Raw genomic sequence first — 9,774 nt, 5'->3', positions numbered from 1 at the left:
AATTGTACATGGGATTCAAACTGTTCTCATTACCAGTTTTGATTTTATTTTAGATATGGCACTCATAACATTCCTAGTACCCTGTGTATTTTTAATGAATTTTGCTTGGTTTTGGATGTGACTGCTTCCATGATAGCTCCTTGATGAAGTTGAGTCATTATTTTGGCTTCAGCACCATGAGAGTCCAACTCATATGAAAGACACAGTATTTTCAAAGGGTATGTGTGATACCTATCACTGCATAAGTGCAATGGGTAACATTTCTATACTTTTTAAAAATCTTTAAGTGTATGCTCCTAGATTAATATTCCTTCCAAAGAGTTCTAGTATTGCATTAGTGCTCAACTGAGCTGTTAAGAAGATGTTCTGCAGCAACTTCTGTCCCTTGAAATTTTACAGTAAAAAGTTTTATTACTGAATATAAAGTGTTGTAATGAGGACAGGAAACACAAATAAATAAATTCTTAGAAGCAGACAGGTGTCCAGTATAATAACACATCTTCTTTTAGTCAGTGGTGGATAGAAACATTCTTTCTGTCCACAGGTTTTTGAATATACATTAATTTGAGTTCAAATATACAGATAGTGTACTTTTCAAAATCCATTTTTTTTTTCCATTTTCTTTGGTCCTTCTGATATCTATATAGTTCCTGATTTTGGCTTAACCTTGGAAAAAGTCATTTCAACTTGATATGAATGTTAAATTATGACTATGCTTCAGACTACCTTCACAGTACTCTTTAGAAAATGAACAACACCCGAATTAGAAGTGGATGAGAAGTGAAGGTTCTTATTTCAAAGTAAAAGTTGCTGGAGATCATCGCGTCATATGGTTCACAAACTCAGTCTCCTAGAGAATATTGATCAAGCATTGGTTGTATCAGAATCCAGCAGTGTCAGTGATCTCCGCTTGCAAGTGATCAAGATGAGATCATCAATTATTTGTTGTTTATCAAGGGATGAGGTTTGGAGGACAGCAGCAACTGACAGAATCACAGAGTTCTGCTTTATATTAGTGAACAAGGAGAAAGCATGCCAAAAAGGAATTTTCAAGGCAATTAACTATGTAGAATTATATTTTTTAATATTTCAATTCACTGTAGGCTTGTTTTCAAATGACTTGGAAATGAAGCTTTAAGGTAGTTTACTGGTGCATTCAGTACAGTGTAAGTATAAAACAGAACTTCTTTATTAAAAGCACAAATGTTTTGGCCAACCTGTAGTGCTATGATGGAAGCAATAGGAAAACTTCTATCTAGGAAGTTTAATCTTCAAGAAATGGTGATGTAGATAATGCAGTTACATCTCCTAATGATAACAAATGTAAAAAGAAGAGTTACAGAAAGGCTTGCCGGCTTACTTGTAAATTAAGTTAGCATATTTTAATAACAGTTGCAGGCTTTATTAATGCTTCAGTTTGACCAACAGCCTCACCTCCTCATTGACTGGGTTGAGAGAGGTCTCTGGCAAAGCTAGAAAAAAAAACCAAATCTTTACAAGAGCATTTCTATGAGAAATCTTGTTTTCCAGGTTTTCAATATAGGGGAATTAGAGCGAATGGAAAACCTGAGGCCTCTGAGGGGCTTTAGAGCTGGGCTTTAGAAAACTGAAGTAAGCAAGACAAAGTAATCAGTGGTTGTTTTTGAAGTAATAAATACATACTTTTTGTCACTGAGTCTTTATCACAGTGCTGAAAATGTATAATTTTTCCCGTTGATTTATTTCTTCCCAGTCACTTCGACTGCACTTTGACTGTTTGACAGCTTGTAAGTGATGATATCAGTGCTGCTGTAGAAATATCAGACATTGATGTGAATTGCATTGGACAGTGGGTGTGTGTTTTAGGAAAGATTACTCAAGATTTAAATTTGTATTTTAAAAGAATCAAATGGATATCTTGTTCTGTTTTATATGCAACCACTACACATTGTTTGGTATTGAGAGTAAAAATGGGAATTCAGCTGTGCTGGTAGGTGATACCTTACAAGTGATAATAGGTGCTAACTGTGAATTTTAAAGAGTGATATCAAAAGGTTTCTTAGTAAATTCTCTGTATTGTTTCCAGAGTGACATTAGACAAATGTTAGCACCCCATGGCATTTACTAAATAGGTAGTTCCATTCAAATGTTGATTACTACAGATTGGCTTGTTTTTCTGCTTTCTTCTCAAATATTCGTACTATCTCAATCAGCCCCAGCCCTAGGTACATTCCTCTTTTGGATACAAGCATTAATTCAGCCCCTTGCTTTACCGTAGGACTCTGGCTGTTAAACACCAGCTAAAATACAGTGAAATAATGCTTTTAACTCCTTGTTGGAAATGTGCAAAGAAAATTGTTGGAGTTCAGGCAGAGGAAGAAAGTAGGCTTAGTATAAAGCAAGCATAGAGTAAATATTCTTGTAAAGAAATCCACCCAAGTGCAACAGTCAAAGTTTGGCTCCTCTGTGTAATGTAGAGTGGGCTTGTATGTATAAACAAGTCGAAAAGGCTGCAGAACAAACAATAGGGTTCTGATAAATTTTACTCAGAGCTGCATTCAAAATCAATGTCATAACTCAAAAAAAAAAAAATGTTTAGGGAGAGGCATGCCAAACATGCACTAAATTGAGCACATATTTCAGTCTCTTTACATTAATAATATCTTGTGCATTGCATTGAATTACTGTGCAGTAAAATAGTTTGGGTAGACATAAATGAATGCCATTAACCACAGTAGGTCTCATCACACCTAAGCTATGAAGCTGCTCCTCAGAGGCTGAGGCAAGCTTCTAGACATAGCACCAGGTCCTGTAAGGACACGGCGCAGCCTTGCCTTGTACCACACATAGCATGTTTGGAAGCACTACATCAGCCCTCAGAACAAGTTGTGAGTTGGCCTTGTGTAGATAAAGGTGTAGTTACAGGTAGATGGAGGTATACATTTCACCTCCAATAAATCACCCTACATGGAAGGTTTTGATTTCTCCACAGTGTTTGGTCTGTTTTGGTACCTTTCCTTGTTATCTCACTCCTTCTCAAACTGCCTGCCGATTCCCTCTCAAACAACAGTATTTCATTTGTGCTTTCACTGTGCTTACCAATTTTAAAATTGAGGATTTTAAAATTAAGGTTGCACTGCTAATACTTCTTGAACACAGTGCTGTTTCTTAGTGTTTGTTGTTCTTTTGTTTTTAAACAGTTGTTTCTTGTTTTTTTACTAAGGCCTGAGCAAATTTCTAGTTGCCTCCATGTTGTGTTTCTACCTGCTCTACACTGGACTTGTAAAGTGACCTTGCTGTCCTGCCATAATTCATTTGCTGCATCTGTTTAGGAGCTGTCATTATCTTAATGAAGCCATTATTGCTGGAGTCAAGCTAGTTTTAACTGCAGTTTTGATTTCATTGTTTAGCCACAAGCAATTGGCCGGCTAGTTGACACTTCCTACAAGGTCTTTCTGTATTCAGCTGTAGTAAAGCACAGTTGTCTTTCTCCTTTCTATTTCTTGAGTAGTGATGCTTTAATTATTTGCTCTGGTCCTCTGTTTGACAAAGAGAACCCTGAGAAATCCCTCATAACCAGAATATCAGTACTTTGAATTTCTTTTACATCAGAAATTTCATGTCTTTAAGAGGATAATTTAAAGAAGAGTTGCTATGTTCCTCCAAAGAATTTCTAATACGTACTTATTTCAGTCAAAGCTTGCAGCACGACATCCATTTCACCATCACACTGCCAATCTGTGTTTTTAGGCAGAGCATTGGAAGGATATTTTTGGCTCTTCATTTTGAAGGATTTGATAGCACGGTGTCATTCACAAATATGACATTCTGCACAGAAGCACATCCCCCACAACGGTTAAATGATCAAATCAGACCAATAATGGAGAACTGAAAACTATGACTTTTCTCTTTGCCTCTGGCTACCCCTCAGGTATGATACTTTTGAATACTTGTTCTGCATCTTTACAAGTTTTTTATATCTGTTTCCAAAGTTGTCACAAAGATGGAAAAAAAATTGTAGTATGTGCACTTATGCTTTGTGTCATGATCCACATTATTTTCTACTCTGGTAAATGTGACTTAAATTCTTTAACTACCATCTATCAGCATCTGGCTTAAATTAAAATGGTGTTTCCATTATTTTATGTTTGTTTTTTAATGGTTGCTGTATTCACATATTTCTGAAAATATTTTCTAAGTTCTGTACTGAGCAATGAAAGTGTTTCAAATTATTTATTTCAGATACATTGATAAAAAGCTTTCATGTTGAAACATATACATATTTTCTAACCCAGTCTTCTTTGTTTCACCACATGAAGAACACATAAACGTAAACTGCTTGTTCCATCCCAAATTATGAATAATACCTGCAACATGAGGAATCTCCAAAGAGGCTTTCAGGGAATATTACAGGGTGTGGAGAGAAATCTGTGCTTTACAGTGGTCCAGGTAAAGCGACTGTCCCATTGGGTGCTTTTTTTTAAACCTTGGTCAAAATAAATCCTGCCTGGATGATCCAAGTGTCTTAAACTTTTATATAGTTAGTGTGTCAAACATTACTGACTCTTTACACAATTAGCTACAGCTACAGCTCTGAGATATGTTAACATAGTAAAAAAAATTATGAAAGTTTTATGGAACAAAAAGATTCCCAAATAAATACTTTCCCAGGCTCCTTCTTTTGACATAGTTTTCAAGTTGAGTGTGGATTGGAGTGAAGGTTTCAGCATCAGAGTGAAGTTTTCAGCATCAGAGTATTTCATAACTCTGAAATAAGCTGGGCAAGTATCCTGTATGAAATCCAAATGCAATTCATCCTTTGAGGCAGTTTTATTATTGTTTCAATTTTTGAGTGTAATTACTTATCCTCTTTGTTATTTTAGTAATGTTTTTTCATATGTTTTCTCTATGGAGATTACTGTTCATGTAAATCAAATTCAGAAGATTTTTCAGATATTTCTGGAAAATTTTTCTGAAGATTCATTCTCGTCTGAGAGTCCAACATCTTTCATAAAGTGTTCATCACAAATATTTTCGTTGTAGCCACTAGGTGGATGAAAAATGTCTAGAACAGGTCTGCCATGTTTGCCAGCTTCAGTGTACTCCTTACCTGGTTTAGCAGAAGGGTTTACCAGTTACCACACTGGCTACAGATGGAGGCCTGGGATCTTATTTAGAAAGAGTGAGACTCCTTGTTTAGAAAAAATGGAACTGGGAGCACCAGAGCTGAAGTACATTGCGGAGCCTGATGGTTCAAATGATGAGACCTCAGCCTTATGCCCTTGAAGATCATGTTCTATCCACATCTCCAAAGTTCTGTGCTCTGATTCACTCTGCCTCCGTCATACAGGACTTACCTTTCCTGTTCTGTTTGGAAGAATGTGATCATAATTGCTAATTTTCTGCCAGGGTATCATTGTTGGTCCACCTACTTTCTGTGCAGTCTGTATCAAGATATACGACATAGCAAAATTTGGGGGTCTGGGCACAGCTTCACAGTTCAGAACCAGAATTTGCCATTGGCACAAAATACTCAGAAAAAAATATCATCAGGGCCATCTCAGTAATTTTTGAAATCGGTAACTTTAAGCCTCAAAGATCTTTGTTCTCAGTACTTTTTTTTCCCCGCAGTGTGCCCTTTTTATAAACTTCTAGTCTGCTTTAAATTTATTCTAAATTCTCTGGATTAGGTTTGATGTTGTTGCAAGATCTGATTTAGGCTTAAGAGTGTTTCCATTGGTTTTGTTTTCTCTTTCTTTGGATCCTCCATTTGATTTTATGGTGTACCTAAATGTTTTTAATGTTTTGCTATTTATTTAGCAAGAGCTCTCCTAGTTGGAAAGCTAATTTAAATGTAAATATGGAAGATAGCTGGGAAGCAGTGTGAAAGGAAGTATGAAAAGAAAGGCCATCACTTTAAAAATATGTAATAACAGAATGATTCCAGATCACCCTATTTTCTCTCAACTATTTTCCCTGCTCTGAGAGGTGTTTAGTCTCCTACCCAGTATTAATCTTGTTATCTCTGAAACAGCTTGCAGAAATTAACTGCTTAAGAAATGAAATGAAATGTTGTGAGCCAACCCTCCACCCACTTAGGGTACTGTCTGACTACAAACCAAAAACCAATAATCTTGGCAGCTGTCTCCCATTGCTCAAGAGCCAACAAGAAGGCTACTAAAAAGAGAGAAAAACCAAATTTTATGTCTTTTTTTTAAAATTTGTAATTATTTACTGCTGAAACTTTTTTAAAATGAATTACCACAACTATATGCTCCCCTCTTTCTTCCCATGTGTTTACAAAAACCTAACTAAAAGCATTACTAAGTAATGTACACTTTACACTCACCTGTAGTTCTTGTACAGCTCTGCAGTTCAAGCTTCCTACTGAACTCACAGTTTTATGATTATTTCAAGCCTTAATATATTAATATGGGAGTTTGGCTAAGGCTGCCATTAGACGATACCTAACTTGTGATGCCTGCTTTTAGAACATGTGCTGCTGATAGGAAGTAGGAGAGCTGCCTGTCAGAGGCCAGGCCATGCATGCTTCCACTCCACAAACAGTTCTGTACCTGCAGAGTCCATTTCTGCATCATTGTTATACCAATATAAGCTTCTTATGCCAAGAGTTGAGCATGGCATAATTTAATTAGACATCCACAGATTTGTGTTTCCTGTAAGGTAAATAGTGAACCAACCCTGAAAGGACTGCCATTCTACTGAGTCACATACATTCTCACCTCCGCGGTGGACCAAATCTTGTGCAGAAACTGTTGTAAGCAAACAGTAAGTATCAAAGACAAGATGGAAGAATATGGAGACAGGTGCATTTGACAAGGAAAAATTCCTTACTGTAGCTGCAGTTTTGGGTCTTTTTGAAGGAGTAGTGCTTATGTGTGAGCACACCAAGCTGAGCCTTCTCCGGAACAACCAGCTCCAGCCAGCTCCTGGTTTCTCCAAGGACTGCTCCATCCCATTACATAGCTCCCCGTTGCCTTTTCCAGCAAGCAACAATATTACAGGTGAGCGAACTCTGAAGAGCTTCAAAGTTATGAAATATTGGATGTGTTTGATTATCCCTCCCTCTGTTTTCATTTTAATCTGCTAGTTTTTGTCCTCAGGGTTTATTTTCCCCCAGAACTCTTCCAGCAAAATTATTATCCAGATTTCTTTAGAGAGATTTTTCTTTCTATCAAACAAACTCCGTTTGAAAGATTCCTTTAAGAAAGCTGTACTAACAGAAACAGCCATTGTGCAATTTTTGTAGAGATGTCTTTTCTTTAATCAGTGCTTTTACATTCACTGGAAATAAAAAATCTGTTTACTACACTGAGGGAATTAAGCTCCGAAGAGATTGTTTTAGTTCTCTTTGTTTATGATGATTTGTTAGCTCTTGACTGCAGAAATAATTTTGTTGTTTACATTAATCTATGGTGGCAGTATTAACTTCACATCATACATAAATATAATTATTGATCATTACCAGCTGTAATTCAGTGTTAGAATTACAGATTTACATAATTGTGCTATTAAGTGTAAACTTGAACTTCATATCTGGGGTCACAAATAACTGGAGGCAGTAGAAACAGAAAATTCTGATTATATGTCATTCATATTTTAATACATGCTGTTGCAATTTTGATCAGTGTTAATGTAAATATTTTTATGTACTATGTAGCAATGAGATGCTAATGGCTAGAAATTACAGCAATATTGATCTAGCTAATAAAATGGAATGCATTTGTAAGAGAGGATATTTATTATCTGCTCCAAAAATTACTATACATCATCTGCCCAAGGAAAATTTCCTCCATCAGAGTTCGGGATGATATTCTTTCTGGAAATGGTATAAGGTTCTTCTCAATTAAAAGTCAAATGTGGTCACAGGCTATCCTGTTTTTGCTGCCTGCAGCTCTTCCACTGACAAAGACTCGCAGAGGGCAACAACCTGTATAAAGGAACTCACCACTGTAACACGTGCTCTTCTCCTTCTCATGTAATTTGCCCATAAAAAAGATAATCCAGAATGATTTGTCTCTACAATATGGGTTCCAAAAGCACTAGAGGATGTGTGTGGACATCTGCCTTTGGAGTCACCTTACTAATTGCCTAATACAAAACCTGTGAACTCAGTTTTGTCCTTGTGCACAATGCAAAGAGAGGTCTTCCAGCATGCACAGCCGCACCAGTTCTTCAGGTGGATATGGCAATATAAAATCGCACACCAAAATGATCTGGCCTGATAGTATTACACAAAGAATCATCTGGTTAAGGGGAGGTGGCATCAGAGAAGGACTTACATAGAATAGAAGAGATTATCCAAACTCAAAACTGCCACAGATTTTCAAAATTTATTTTTGGGAAACAAAACACAAGCAACTCACTAAGTCACTGAAGTAACTGAAGCAAGATCTGGTCTTCCACAGGGAATGGTTGACTTGCCATTGTTTGTGCTAAATGGAATCAGAGAACAAAAAAGCTATGCTGAAGTGAACACTCCTGTGTTTGTAGATAAGATGGACCCCATACACTGAAATAAACATGTTTTTTTCCATCTTTGTGGCAAAGCCACAAATTTGTGATTAAACAAGTGGATCTTAATCCAAAATGGATTCATAATATGCAATATAAAACAGGTGAGACCTCTCAGTGAAACTGATATGCTAAGCACTTTTCTCTGGGAATGGGATCTGAAAAAATACAATTATAAGGAGAACTGAGATTAGTGCAAGTATTGTAACACCTATCTGTTTCCTAGTCAGAACTGCTTTTTGAAGATGTATGTTAGAGATAATTTCAGAATCAAATCCAGTGGTGAAAAATGTCAGGAAAAGCAAAAGAATGGCAAGCTAAAGCATCTGAAACAGATGGAAGACATAATTATTTCAACTGAAATACTATAATTTGAAGAGGAACACCCATGAATGCTGGAAGATAGTACAAAGTGCCAGGTTGGAGAAAGAGTATAGAAGTTACAACCCTCAGACACTGAGAGATATCATTCTTCAGCAGATTTTTTAGGCTGTGTATATAATTAAAGAATGAGAACATGTTTTTTTCTAATGTTTCTAAAGTCTATTTACGCTTTTAGATAATATGCCATTTTGAAAGATCTTAAGTTTCAGGGGAAAAATAAGAGCACAGCTGATTGCCTCACTTGTCCATCTATAAAATATTATTTTGCAAAATCAGTTTGTGTGACCAAAATGCAATCTCAATTTTCTGGAAAAAAATATTTTGTATACAATTTTTTTTTTTTTGCAGCATAAGGAGCCTAGCTCCTACCAGCATCTATTCTCTGAGACAAAAAAAAAAAAAAAGAAAAAAAGTGTAGCCAAATATTTAGATAATAATTATCAGAGGATTCTTCTAAAGAAATTTCCTAACATTGCCAGGTTTGGGGTCCATGCGGGCTCAAAATTAGCTGTCAAATGTGTCATGCTTGAAAAACCTCAAAGAAAAAAATGAAACATGAATCTTAAATATTTATGATGATCCATACTTTTAAGCAGCATATGATTTCTCCAATTTTAGTTCTCTTTTGTGCATAGGTAACTTAAGTTGGTCCTGGCAGATTCAGGTTAGTGAATGATGCTCCCCAAAATATGAATTTCTGTCATCTTAGCTATACTACATTGTAGATATTTATGATGTCTTCTAAAATTAAAATAGTTCTAGTGTTAGAAAAGCCACATTTTACTACAGCGGTTTAAGAAGCATTTTCTACTTATTCTTTCCTTCTTCTCACTTAAGGTATCTCCTTACACCGGGTTTGTTTTCTTCTAGAAACTG

The 9,774-nt window shown here is 36.1% G+C and overlaps 1 long non-coding RNA gene across 1 annotated transcript; it reads left to right on the top strand.

The window, feature by feature from the left end:
* The first annotated feature begins 6,662 nt into the window (after positions 1-6,662).
* LOC149912768 (uncharacterized) lies at positions 6,663-9,130 on the top strand. Its single transcript, XR_016462088.1, has 3 exons — positions 6,663-6,768; positions 6,846-7,004; positions 8,409-9,130. It is a non-coding gene; the product is annotated as an uncharacterized LOC149912768 (long non-coding RNA).
* Positions 9,131-9,774: the final 644 nt, after the last annotated feature.

Source organism: Phasianus colchicus, chromosome Z (genome assembly GCF_987193195.1).
Source record: "Phasianus colchicus chromosome Z, bPhaCol1.hap1.1, whole genome shotgun sequence".
Lineage (NCBI taxonomy): Eukaryota > Metazoa > Chordata > Aves > Galliformes > Phasianidae > Phasianus > Phasianus colchicus.
Note: the sequence above shows the minus strand (reverse complement) of the source record. Positions and strands in the feature narration are given on the sequence as shown.